This window comes from Hordeum vulgare, unplaced genomic scaffold (assembly GCF_904849725.1).
Source record: "Hordeum vulgare subsp. vulgare unplaced genomic scaffold, MorexV3_pseudomolecules_assembly, whole genome shotgun sequence".
In the NCBI taxonomy this organism is placed as follows: domain Eukaryota; kingdom Viridiplantae; phylum Streptophyta; class Magnoliopsida; order Poales; family Poaceae; genus Hordeum; species Hordeum vulgare.
This window is the reverse complement of record NW_025422556.1, coordinates 93,436-106,260: the sequence shown is the minus strand read 5'-3', so window position 1 is coordinate 106,260 and position 12,825 is coordinate 93,436. Positions and strand designations below refer to the sequence as shown.

The 12,825-nt window shown below is 35.9% G+C and overlaps 8 non-coding genes across 8 annotated transcripts; 4 read left to right on the top strand and 4 right to left on the bottom strand.

Annotated features, from left to right (window-relative positions):
- Window positions 1–468: 468 nt before the first annotated feature.
- TRNAS-GCU lies at window positions 469–556 on the bottom strand. The gene has a single exon. It is a non-coding gene; the product is annotated as a tRNA-Ser (tRNA).
- Window positions 557–4,114: 3,558 nt separating this feature from the next.
- Window positions 4,115–4,202, bottom strand: TRNAS-UGA. The gene has a single exon. It is a non-coding gene; the product is annotated as a tRNA-Ser (tRNA).
- An 824-nt stretch (window positions 4,203–5,026) lies between these two features.
- On the top strand, window positions 5,027–5,097 carry TRNAG-GCC. The gene has a single exon. It is a non-coding gene; the product is annotated as a tRNA-Gly (tRNA).
- Window positions 5,098–5,545: 448 nt separating this feature from the next.
- Window positions 5,546–5,619, bottom strand: TRNAM-CAU. The gene has a single exon. It is a non-coding gene; the product is annotated as a tRNA-Met (tRNA).
- Window positions 5,620–7,582: 1,963 nt separating this feature from the next.
- On the top strand, window positions 7,583–7,654 carry TRNAT-GGU. Its single transcript has one exon. It is a non-coding gene; the product is annotated as a tRNA-Thr (tRNA).
- A 650-nt stretch (window positions 7,655–8,304) lies between these two features.
- TRNAY-GUA lies at window positions 8,305–8,386 on the top strand. The gene has a single exon. It is a non-coding gene; the product is annotated as a tRNA-Tyr (tRNA).
- A 358-nt stretch (window positions 8,387–8,744) lies between these two features.
- On the top strand, window positions 8,745–8,818 carry TRNAD-GUC. Its single transcript has one exon. It is a non-coding gene; the product is annotated as a tRNA-Asp (tRNA).
- Window positions 8,819–11,230: 2,412 nt separating this feature from the next.
- Window positions 11,231–11,301, bottom strand: TRNAC-GCA. Its single transcript has one exon. It is a non-coding gene; the product is annotated as a tRNA-Cys (tRNA).
- Window positions 11,302–12,825: the final 1,524 nt, after the last annotated feature.

Genomic DNA, 12,825 nt, shown 5'->3' with positions numbered 1-12,825 from the left:
CTTTCTACTCCCCTGCACCTAGGTTGAGCAGGTACCTTTAGGTACCTACACAATACCTATTCAATACCACCTAACCCTATTTTTGCTATTGATAAGAGTTCTTATTATAAATGAATTCTTGCAATTTTTTTCCAGAATTCATTTTTGCATTTTTAGGTATCAAAAAAAACCATCCTAGTGGATCCGTGTGGTAAGGAAAAACTGGTAATCTATTCCTTAAAAAAAAATCTTGGAGATTATGTAATGCTTACTCTCAAACTTTTTGTTTATACAGTAGTGATATTCTTTGTTTCACTCTTTATCTTTGGATTCTTATCTAATGATCCAGGACGGAATCCTGGACGCGAGGAGTAAAAATTCAATTTTTTTTTTTTCTTACAAATTGGATTTGTTTCGTACATTTATCTATGAGAAAATCCGGGGGTCAGAATTCTTTCCAGTTTGAAAGTCCCAAATGATCCAAGGGAGCGGAAAGAGAGGGATTCGAACCCTCGGTACAAAAAAATTGTACAACGGATTAGCAATCCGCCGCTTTAGTCCACTCAGCCATCTCTCCACGTTCCAAAGCGAAAGGTTTCCGTGATATGATATAGGCAAGAAATAAGAAATAACGGTTGCAAAAAACCCCTTTTTTTCTTTCAAAAGTCTATAAAAATTATATTGCCAATTCCATTTTAGTTATATTCTTTTTTCTTAATGTTAATAAAAAAAAGAAGAAAATTCTTGTTTTTTCTTTTGTAAAAATCGATATTGACCGAGAGACAATCAAATAGATTTTCTCTTTAGCGGGCATTTCCATATAGGACTTGTTATAATTATAATAAAACAAGCTATATATAAAAAAACGCTTTTTTTTTTTTTGTCGATTATTTATCAAGAAAGCAAAAAGGGTTCTTATCAAATCCACCATAAAATTGGAAAGAAGCATAAAGTAAGTAGACCTGACTCCTTGAATGATGCCTCTATCCGCTATTCTGATATATAAATTCGATGTAGATGAAATTGTATAAGCGAATTTTTCGTATTTCCTTAGACTTAGACCGCGCAAGACAAGAATTTTTCGCTATTTACGATTTCATATTCTTGTTACTAGATGTTCTATAGGAATAAGAAGAAATCGCAACTCCTTTGCGCTACACATAAAAATTGATTTCGAAGGTCCTTTTTTTTTTCAGAATCCTCCATTTTAGTTCTTCCCCCCATGCAATAGAGAGGGAATGGGAAAAAAGGGGTTACTTTTATTTTCATTTTTCCCTTAAAAGATAGACTTTGAAATAGGAGTCTTGGAATAATGCTGAATTCAAAGGTTTATTTCTATAAGTATAAGATAAGAAAAACAAATCGAATCAAATTCATGGATTTACAACGACCTCGGTTGTGACTCCATAGATAAAAATGGAAAATTTCTCTCTTCGAGACCATTGAAAAAGGGCATTGAACGAGAAAGAAATCGTCCACAGATATAAAACTATCATATGCCTTGGAAAGTGATATGAGGTGCTCGGAAATGGTTGAAGTAATTGAATAGGAGGATCACTATGACTATAGCCCTTGGTAGAGTTCCTAAAGAAGAAAATGATCTATTTGATACTATGGATGACTGGTTACGAAGGGACCGTTTCGTTTTTGTAGGATGGTCTGGCCTATTGCTCTTTCCTTGTGCTTATTTCGCTTTAGGGGGTTGGTTTACAGGGACAACTTTTGTAACTTCTTGGTATACCCATGGATTGGCAAGTTCCTATTTGGAAGGTTGTAATTTCTTAACCGCAGCAGTTTCTACCCCTGCCAATAGTTTAGCACACTCTTTGTTGCTACTATGGGGGCCAGAAGCACAAGGAGATTTTACTCGTTGGTGTCAATTAGGCGGTCTATGGACTTTTGTAGCTCTCCACGGGGCTTTTGCACTAATAGGTTTCATGTTACGCCAATTTGAACTTGCTCGGTCTGTTCAATTGCGGCCTTATAATGCAATCTCATTCTCTGGTCCAATTGCTGTTTTTGTTTCGGTATTCCTTATTTATCCACTGGGGCAATCTGGTTGGTTCTTTGCGCCGAGTTTTGGCGTAGCAGCGATATTTCGATTCATCCTTTTCTTCCAAGGATTTCATAATTGGACGTTGAACCCATTTCATATGATGGGAGTTGCCGGAGTATTAGGCGCGGCTCTGCTATGCGCTATTCATGGAGCAACCGTAGAAAACACTCTATTTGAGGACGGTGATGGTGCAAATACCTTCCGTGCTTTTAACCCAACTCAAGCTGAAGAAACTTATTCAATGGTCACTGCTAACCGCTTTTGGTCCCAAATCTTTGGTGTTGCTTTTTCCAATAAACGTTGGTTACATTTCTTTATGCTATTTGTACCCGTCACCGGTTTATGGATGAGTGCTATTGGCGTAGTTGGCTTGGCTCTGAACTTACGTGCCTATGACTTTGTTTCCCAGGAAATCCGTGCAGCGGAAGATCCTGAATTCGAGACTTTCTACACCAAAAATATTCTTTTAAACGAGGGTATTCGTGCGTGGATGGCAGCTCAGGATCAGCCTCATGAAAATCTTATATTCCCTGAGGAGGTTCTACCACGTGGAAACGCTCTTTAATGGAACTTTCGTTTTAGCTGGTCGTGACCAAGAAACCACCGGCTTTGCTTGGTGGGCTGGGAATGCCAGACTTATCAATTTGTCCGGTAAACTACTTGGAGCTCACGTAGCCCATGCCGGATTAATCGTATTCTGGGCCGGAGCAATGAACCTATTTGAAGTGGCCCATTTCGTACCAGAAAAGCCCATGTATGAACAAGGGTTGATTTTACTTCCACACTTAGCTACTCTAGGTTGGGGAGTAGGGCCAGGGGGGGAAGTTCTAGATACTTTTCCATACTTTGTATCTGGCGTACTTCACCTAATTTCCTCCGCAGTCTTAGGCTTCGGTGGCATTTATCACGCGCTTCTGGGACCCGAGACTCTTGAAGAATCTTTTCCATTCTTTGGTTATGTCTGGAAAGATAGAAATAAAATGACTACAATTTTGGGTATTCACTTAATTTTGTTAGGTCTAGGTGCTTTTCTTCTAGTACTCAAGGCTCTTTATTTTGGCGGTGTATATGATACCTGGGCCCCTGGGGGGGGAGATGTAAGAAAAATTACCAATTTGACCCTTAGTCCCAGTGTTATATTTGGTTATTTACTAAAATCTCCTTTTGGGGGAGAAGGGTGGATTGTTAGTGTAGATGATTTAGAAGATATAATTGGTGGACATGTATGGTTGGGTTTTATTTGTGTATTTGGGGGAATTTGGCATATTTTAACCAAACCCTTCGCATGGGCTCGCCGTGCATTTGTATGGTCTGGAGAAGCTTACTTGTCTTATAGTTTAGCTGCTTTATCTGTCTTTGGTTTTATCGCTTGTTGTTTTGTATGGTTCAATAATACAGCTTATCCGAGTGAGTTTTATGGACCCACCGGGCCAGAAGCTTCTCAAGCTCAAGCATTTACTTTTCTAGTTAGAGACCAGCGTCTTGGAGCTAATGTGGGATCCGCTCAAGGACCCACAGGTTTAGGGAAATATCTAATGCGTTCCCCAACTGGGGAGGTTATCTTTGGAGGGGAAACTATGCGTTTTTGGGACCTTCGTGCTCCATGGTTAGAACCTCTAAGGGGCCCCAACGGTTTGGACTTGAGTAGGTTGAAAAAAGACATACAACCTTGGCAAGAACGGCGCTCAGCAGAATATATGACCCACGCTCCTTTAGGCTCTTTAAATTCCGTGGGTGGCGTAGCGACCGAGATCAATGCAGTTAATTATGTCTCTCCTAGAAGTTGGTTATCAACTTCTCATTTTGTTCTAGGATTCTTCTTTTTTGTGGGCCATTTATGGCATGCAGGAAGAGCCCGAGCTGCTGCAGCAGGTTTTGAAAAGGGAATCGATCGTGATTTGGAACCTGTTCTTTACATGAACCCTCTTAACTAAGATTTTCTTATTTATACCTGTTCTACTTTTTTTCTGTTCTGGCTCGGTTATTCTATCTAGCCGAGCCATTCATTCCTTTTTATGAAAGAAAGATAAGGGACAGAATAAAAAAAAATGAAAGAAACAAACGTATTCAATAAGCAAAAGGAGAGAGAGGGATTCGAACCCTCGATAGTTCCTAGAACTATACCGGTTTTCAAGACCGGAGCTATCAACCACTCAGCCATCTCTCCACCGCCTAATCCTTATTTTACTCCTACAAATAGAACATAGCCATATAAAAAATAAAAATATTTATTAACCTCTAGAAAGATATCAGATACAAGTTCCTTTTCGATATATCTCTGTATACTGTATACACGGATACAGGATCCGCTATACCCGCTTGTGAAATAAAGACTAAATAACCTCCTCTCACCCCCATATCCAAATAAAAAAGAGGTTAAGTAATAAATTTTAATTAAAGAGAAGAATCAATGGATTCATGATTAAACCCCTCCTACTTCTTGTATTTTTTTACAATTTTGGTTAAGTGAGGGATCAAATATGTAGTCAACTTTATTTGATGGTAGCTTGGAGGATTAGAAATATGACTATTGCTTTCCAATTAGCTGTTTTTGCATTAATTGCGACTTCCTCAGTCTTAGTAATTAGTGTACCCCTTGTATTTGCTTCTCCTGATGGTTGGTCAAATAATAAAAATGTTGTATTTTCCGGTACATCATTATGGATTGGACTAGTCTTTCTCGTAGCTATTCTGAATTCTCTCATTTCTTAAATTAAATTTGGTTAATATTTAGTAACCCCATAAAAAAGAAATAATAAAGGCCATTTAAAAAATTCGAATAGTGAGACGTATTAAAACGCAATTTGCGTTCCGAATTGCTAGCTCTTCTCTTTCAGTATTATGAAATTCCCATTAGAATATTCATTGACAGATAATAAAAAAAGGAAAACTCTAATATCTAATATAATAGAATAGAAAATGAAATGAAACGGTCGACCCAGACATAGACGGTCGACCCAAGCGGATATACGCTATAAAATATATACCGTAGCGAGCGTAGTTCAATGGTAAAACATCTCCTTGCCAAGGAGAAGATACGGGTTCGATTCCCGCCGCTCGCCCGCTTAATTTATCAAAGTACTATGATAAAAAGTTTAGTCTAGTTAATTGTTTAACTACTTATATTAAATTAAGTATTAATTAAGTATTAGTCTAGTGCCGTATCCCTTACTATATTTACCCTTCCTTTGCATCCCCCTCAAAAAAAGAGGGCGCTCCGGAGGCAGAAATAGAACTAGCCAACAGAGCCCCAAAATTGGGTATTAACTGAGACAAACAACGGGCAAACTGTTTTTAAAAGGAAGGGAGAGGTAGACTGTCCCTTTCATTTCATTTTTATTTTCTGCAAGGTAGGGAGAAGCCTTGCGCCTTCTTTTTGTGAAGGCAAGTGGCTTCGCAAATTGCTCAATTTTGCCCTCTAGGGCCCGGAACTAATGAATAAAAAAGGGTTGGATACGCCCCTCTACCATATCTAGAGAAATAGAATACTCCTTTTATAGAGACTGCTAAGTGCGGAGACGGGAATCGAACCCGTGACCTCAAGGTTATGAGCCTCGTGAGCTACCAAACTGCTCTACTCCGCTCTGTAGTACCAGAAACTGGTGGACAAAAAAGGCTTGAATACAAGCCTTTAACATGTCTAGACAAATAGAATACTCCTTTTATACAGAATGGAGCGGGTAGCGGGAATCGAACCCGCATCGTTAGCTTGGAAGGCTAGGGGTTATAGTCGACGTTGGTTGATTATTTTTAACGTCTCTAATTCAAAACCGAACATGAAATTTTGATTTCATTCGGCTCCTTTATGGATATTCTCACCACTTAACATCTATGTCAGCTTTTCTATTTGAATGGAACCAAAGCTCTCTGCTTTCTAGATGATCCTTATAGAGTAGGAGATAGAAATTCTATCTAAATCCATCTAATCTACTTACTTCGTTCCCTAATTTCATTCAAGAGATCCTGAGGAAAAGAATTGGGTTTCCACCGAGCTGAAACAATATGCGGATGGTTCTAGTAAACCAAAACTATCGTTTTTTAGCTATTTGGCTTCCTTATCCTTTAACAAAAGAAGATTTAGTTACGATTGGAAATCAACTTTTTTGTATCTTCATCCATAGATCCTTTACTCATATTTTCAAAATTGGAATACTTAAATCCAATGCAAAATTATGCTTCGCGACTCTGTACTCATATCATAATCCAATTTTTATTTTGGATGCAATTTAAATTAGTTTTTGGGTACAAATCGCCAGAATGTATATTCTTCCTCAATATGCTATTGAGAGGAAAAGGATTTAATCCTTTATAAGAACTAAAGTTTTCATCGGAAATAAAAAAAAAACTTAAGGATGCCTTAAGTATATCATTTCAAATTCAGTTATTAATAGAACGAATCACACTTTTACCACTAAACTATACCCGCTACATTGTATATTATGGTATAAATGGTACCCTTTGTCAAGGATAGCCATTTGACAAGGAGGCTAATTCCCCCTTATTGAATCAGATGGAGAAGGTTCATGACACTGAGCCATTGGTACTTCTACTTCGATCGCGCGCCTTTACTTTAGGATTTAGATAGCCCCTCTCCCTCTGGTCTGTAAAATAAATCTCTTCTTACCCTGCTAATAGCGCCTGAACCAAATGTATTTATTTTGATTAGGATCCTATCCTATTCTACGGTTACGACTACAATAATCATTATTTACTTTGCGAGGACGTAAGTGTGCCAGACTGCTAAATTGTTTTATTATTCCTACAATATAAACTAGGGGATATAGGGGGTAACACTGTCCCTATAAATTCCTTTTTTCCTTTTCTTTTTTGTCCAGAATTGAACAAAAAAGAAATTATAGAAGATGTTTTCTTCCCCCATTAAGTCCGAGCCATAGAGTAAGAGTGAGATGAGTTTTCCAAATTCATCATAGACTTTCCCTATGGCTTGATAGAAGTAAGAAGCAAAGAGTTGTAACTTAAAGAGTCGTAACTTAAAGAAAAAAACGGACAGGGCTGACAGATTTACCTGATGTAAAGAAGATCCTAAAAGTCTATGATTAGTCGACTCTCTCCATTTAACACTTTCCTCTCTCTCCTTTTTTCCACTGACTCAATGCTAGTTTATTAGATTCTTGTTTAAAAGAATCAAAAAAGTTCAATAGAACTAAGAACACATAAAAAATAGCATAGAGGATCAAGGCCATTACCAAAAGTTCCTCCCAAGGATCCTATCCTATTGGGTATCTGTTCCCTGCCTTTTCCCGCTAGGATTGGAAATCTTATATTTTCCATATACCATTGAATCCTTGGGGTTCCAGAATCCGCCTATTTTACTAGCCTTCGGAAACGGAAAACCATGAACCAAGAAGAGTTGGGTATGTTTTTTTTTCTTAATTTTATTTTGAGCTCTCAAGATATCAATACATATACAATCTATACATAATGTCTCTCTCTATATCTCTATATATTATATATATATAATATGTACATTATGCAGTAGACCCATAATGGGAAATCAAAGTGGCAAATTTTTGAATTAAATAAAAAGCCCTTTTAACTCAGTGGTAGAGTAATGCCATGGTAAGGCATAAGTCATCGGTTCAAATCCGATAAAGGGCTTTTTAAATTAGTGGTAGAGTAATCTCGTGCTAAGACGTAAGTCATTGGTTCGAATCTGATAGAGTACTTTTCTACTAAATTGATTCGCTTTTTTCTTTGTTTTTGAAGCTTTCTCTTTAGAGAATTTTATGACTTAGTGCGGGATGAATGCATTTTTGGTCTGAACACTAAATGAAGCACGGAATGGAAATAAAAAAAAAATTGGACTCTTTTTCATCTTATCTTAGATCAATAAAATAACTACCTGTACTGAACTAATCTAGAATCCCTTTTAGTAATCCATTCTTATTCTATACATTTAAAATGAATTTCCCTAAAAGGTAGAGGATGATCCATGAATTAATCTAACCATCAACTAAAAAAATCCTAGATGAAAACATAGCAGAAAAGTTAGAAAAACTCTTTGCTTTGGATCTAGTTATACTTTTCGAGTATATTGACAATTCAAAAAAACTGCTCATACTATGATTATAGTATAATCACGAGCGGTTGTATATGGCCCTATCGTCTAGTGATGCCCCTATCGTCTAGTGGTTCAGGACATCTCTCTTTCAAGGAGGCAGCGGGGATTCGACTTCCCCTGGGGGTAGGGAGTATTATGAAAGGAGGTTAATCATAGATTAGCAAAAACCCTAGAATAAATTCTTCCTGGGTCGATGCCCGAGTGGTTAATGGGGACGGACTGTAAATTCGTTGACAATGTCTACGCTGGTTCAAATCCAGCTCGGCCCAAAAATCTAGGGCTTCGTGAATATGAACTAAATCCTTTTGTTTTTCTCCCATAAAATAAAATGTCTGATCTATAGAAATAAAAGAGAAATAAAAAAGGGGATTTTTTTTTCTAATCCATATCTCTCTCATTCCTTTCTTACAAACAAAAGAGTTTTTCTTGTTGAAGGGTGGATTATTATCCATTTTTAGTGATAAAAAATCACGACATACTAGTTATGTCACTCTCACTATACCCACGTATAATATAATATTAATATGTGGGTATGTAGTATATGATTCGTCTATTTCTTAGAGTACGACAGACGAATCGAATCTTCTTATGGTTCTATTTAAGAATGGGTATGCCATACACCCCGCGGGGATTGTAGTTCAATTGGTCAGAGCACCGCCCTGTCAAGGCGGAAGCTGCGGGTTCGAGCCCCGTCAGTCCCGAACTAGGGTTCAATGAATGGAGAAATTCATATTTCCTTTTTCCATGAAAAAAAAGGGGCAGGGAGCAAGATCAAATACCCATAGGGCACCCTTACTTCACTTTTTTATTTTGCATCTCTCATTAAAGAGGGAGGGAAGGAGTATAGGAATTTTTTTCACTACTCCCGATCGATAAAGATAAAGAAAGACACACATACGATATGTGGATTAGTAGAATTTTAGGATATTACTCTATCTTTCTTTATGATGATACCATCCTCATCTTAATTTCCTATTCCACTGTTATGGAATAGAGTACCGGTATTTTACCGGAATCCATACATAAATTGTATTCCCTTTTTATTTCAGACCTCTTTTCCCCATCTCACTTCTACTGCTTATTTGGATGTCTATGTGACCCATAGAAAGTTGCTCATATAATACATACATAATTGTATGTATAACTATAAGAAAAAGGAAGAGAAATTGTATAAGATTAAGAAAGCTCGTGGGTTAGAGATATAGAAAAGAAAAAGTAGAAAAAAAAGGATTAAAAAAGAGGGAATTCCTAATCCAATCAAAAAACCCATTTTGGTCTTAGTATGGATATAGGATCTTCCTATGTTATACTATATAACTCTCATCCATGAATTGATTTGATAGATCCGATATTCATAATATTGAATTGATTCAGTATTATCAGAATGCAAGCCCTACCCTTGAATTTACAAGATACCCCTTTTTCCTCTCCATGGGATTACATCCCGAGTTATTGTGAAAATAAAAAATAAAGAGGTTATGGAAGTCAATATTCTCGCATTTATTGCTACTGCACTGTTCATTCTAATTCCTACTTCTTTTTTACTTATTATTTATGTAAAAACAGTCAGCCAAAATAATTAAGTGGAATTCCAATTAATCATTGAAGAAATGAAAAAGGGATTAAATAAAAAAAATCCAAGTCTTAAATGAAAGGATCTGGTTGGAATCTTAAAGTGTGGTAGAAAGAACTACATATAGTTTTTTCTACGACACTTTAGAGTCTTTCTATTATATTATCTTTGAATCTACATAGAATAGATTAGTAGATTGAAATAGTTAAGTAGTCTAATTCAATTTCTTTTTTCATTGCATCCACTTAATTTCAATCAGGTCAAAATAAAAAAATCGAAGACAATTCTTGACCAAAGAATCCATGGAAGGAAAGAAAAATAATATAAGAATAGACTATAGTAAAAAGTAAAAGGAAAAAACCAGCGAATCTTTCATGCTTAAATATCCCGCGAGATGCTTCAAAAGAGAATAAAAATTATTCTAAGAATAAAGAAAGAGTATAAAACAAATGGAAAATGTGTGATATGCCGTGAATAGTTCCGTGGAAGAAAGTCTAATTTTCTTATGTATAGAACTTTTTTTAACCATTAGTCATTTCTAGTAGAAATTCTTAATTGGTATAATGGCTCTTTCTTACAATACAAGAGTTTCTTACAGGAGTGAAACAAAACTAAAGAAAAAGATTAAAGAATAACGTTTGACAAAATAATTAATGCAAAACGATCAATTAAAAAAAGAATTGATACAACAATTTGATTACTTAATCAATTAGTAGTATCGTATCCCTAGAGTCCACTCCTTCCCCATACTACTAGTGAAAGAGAAAATGTAAAGACTACCATTAAAGCAGCCCAAGCGAGACTTACTATATCCATCTAAATTATGTCTCCTATTTCTATGAAGGGATTATTCTACTATTGATCAATAATCATAGTGGAATCAAGGGTACAGAGTCAAAAAGGGCTTCTGCCCTAAGGCCATGGATCAATCAGTTCAAGGAATTTACTCCTAACAAATTCTTATAGGAATTCTTGTAGAATTAGAGAGCATTAAAAATACGATACTATAAAGCCCTTTTTTCCTTACCTTAAAAAAGAAAGAGTACGGGAATGATGTCCTGAATAGAAGAAGCGGGAATAGGAAGATTTTTTATTCCTTTTGTTACTCTAGTGTATGTAGGTCACATAAGATGTACGATAAAAAAATGTATGATAATTAGGAAGTCTTGATATTCTTTCGTGGAGTCCCTTCTGGAATCTTAGATTGAAAAAGAGAAGAATGCCCCTTAGGGACCTTTCTTTGGATACCAAGATTTCTGACATCTTATCCTCGTATTTAAAAATTCTCAAATCGAATCAATTAAGAACCAATTCAAATTCATATAATAAAAGAATAAGGAAACACTACCTCACCCCTATTGATAACCATTTTGGCCACTACCGCCAAAACAAACCCTAACCCTAGTTTAAGGATAGAACTATGGTATGGTTTCTCTAAACCCAGTATCGGCAGGCTTAGTTACTCTCTTGCCCGAACTTATGCGAAGTAAAAATTGATTGAATTCGATCAGTACTAGAAAACCTAAGTATTTTATTGATCAGGCGGCACCCAGATTTGAACTGGGGATAAAGGATTTGCAGTCCCCTGCCTTACCGCTTGGCCATGCCGCCAAAAAATCCGATCGAAAATCTAGAAAACAGCAAGTATTCATCCACGTTTTCTTACGAAAAGCCCCTTTCTTTTATTTTGAATATAATTAAACTTACTTTTTTCCAATCTTTTTCAAAAAAGATACTCCTGCTTTTTTTGATCCAGTTTCGATTATTCTCCTCGATAGATTCTATCTTAAAACATACATTGCTAACACAATAAAACTTCCCATTTCTTTCTATTGAGATGAAAAAGAAGAAAAGTGGATTTCTAGTCACAGGCTGCAAAATTCAGAACAAATTGGAACCATTAACTAGAATTCTCTTTCTTTTTTGAATTGCAGTAGTGAACTACTCTTAAATCGGTATTATCTCCCCCCCTTCAATTTCAATGGCATAATAAAATATTATGGCTTTATGCTTAATCCGTGTATAGGTGAACTTTAGGTCCGAGCAGCATTATTATCCAAAGATCCCCTTTATGTACATATCTCTATGGGGAATCGTGCTTTAATTTTTCAAAGTATTAAATTAAATATCTTGAATAAAAAAAGGAAATTTGCTCTGATATTAGAGTATAACCTGACTATCTTGGCCTACCCAAGTGAAATTACGATAAAAGAAAAGCATGGATATGGGGAGAGGTGGATAATTAGATTGGCATGTACTTAAAAAAGGGACTTACTTTATTTTAGAATTCCACAATGAAATACTTAATTTTCTAGCAATTATACTACTCCGATCCGAAATAAAAAAGAACCCTCAAATTATTTTTAGAAATTAAAGTAAGCACGCTATTCTAAATCGAAGTAAAGTAAAACTTTCTAGTGTATTATATTACGGCTTTATTACATTCATAGAAAGGGGATAAAATGAGAAATCTTTGCCATTCAATCTGATTAGAATATTATAAAGTATAAGTGGCATAATTTTTTTTGTAGGAATATTTTAGCAATTCATTTTCATTTCATTTGTACCCCTGGTAAACTAGAATTTTCGTCGAAATGGTCTCTATTCATATGTATGAAATACATATATGAAATACGTATGTGGAGTTCCCTAGAATTTCATGTGATTCAGTAAACAGAATATAGATTCCATGATTGCTAGATCAATCCGTAGGGATTGATGAAGAGTGAGCTGATAATGGAATTTTTCTTTGATAAACAGGAAACTTAAGATTAAGATGCTCCGGAATGGAAACGAGGGAATGTCCACAATACCCGGATTTAGTCAGATCCAATTCGAGGGATTTTTTAGGTTCATTAATCAAGCCTTGGCAGAAGAACTTGACAAGTTTCCAACAATTAAAGATCCAGATCACGAAATTGCATTTCAATTATTTGCGAAAGGATATCAATTGCTAGAACCCTCGATAAAAGAAAGAGATGCTGTGTATGAATCACTCACCTATTCTTCCGAATTATATGTATCTGCGAGATTAATTTTTGGTTTCGATGTGCAAAAGCAAACCATTTCTATCGGAAACATTCCTATAATGAATTCCTTAGGAACCTTTATTATAAATGGAATATACCGAATTGT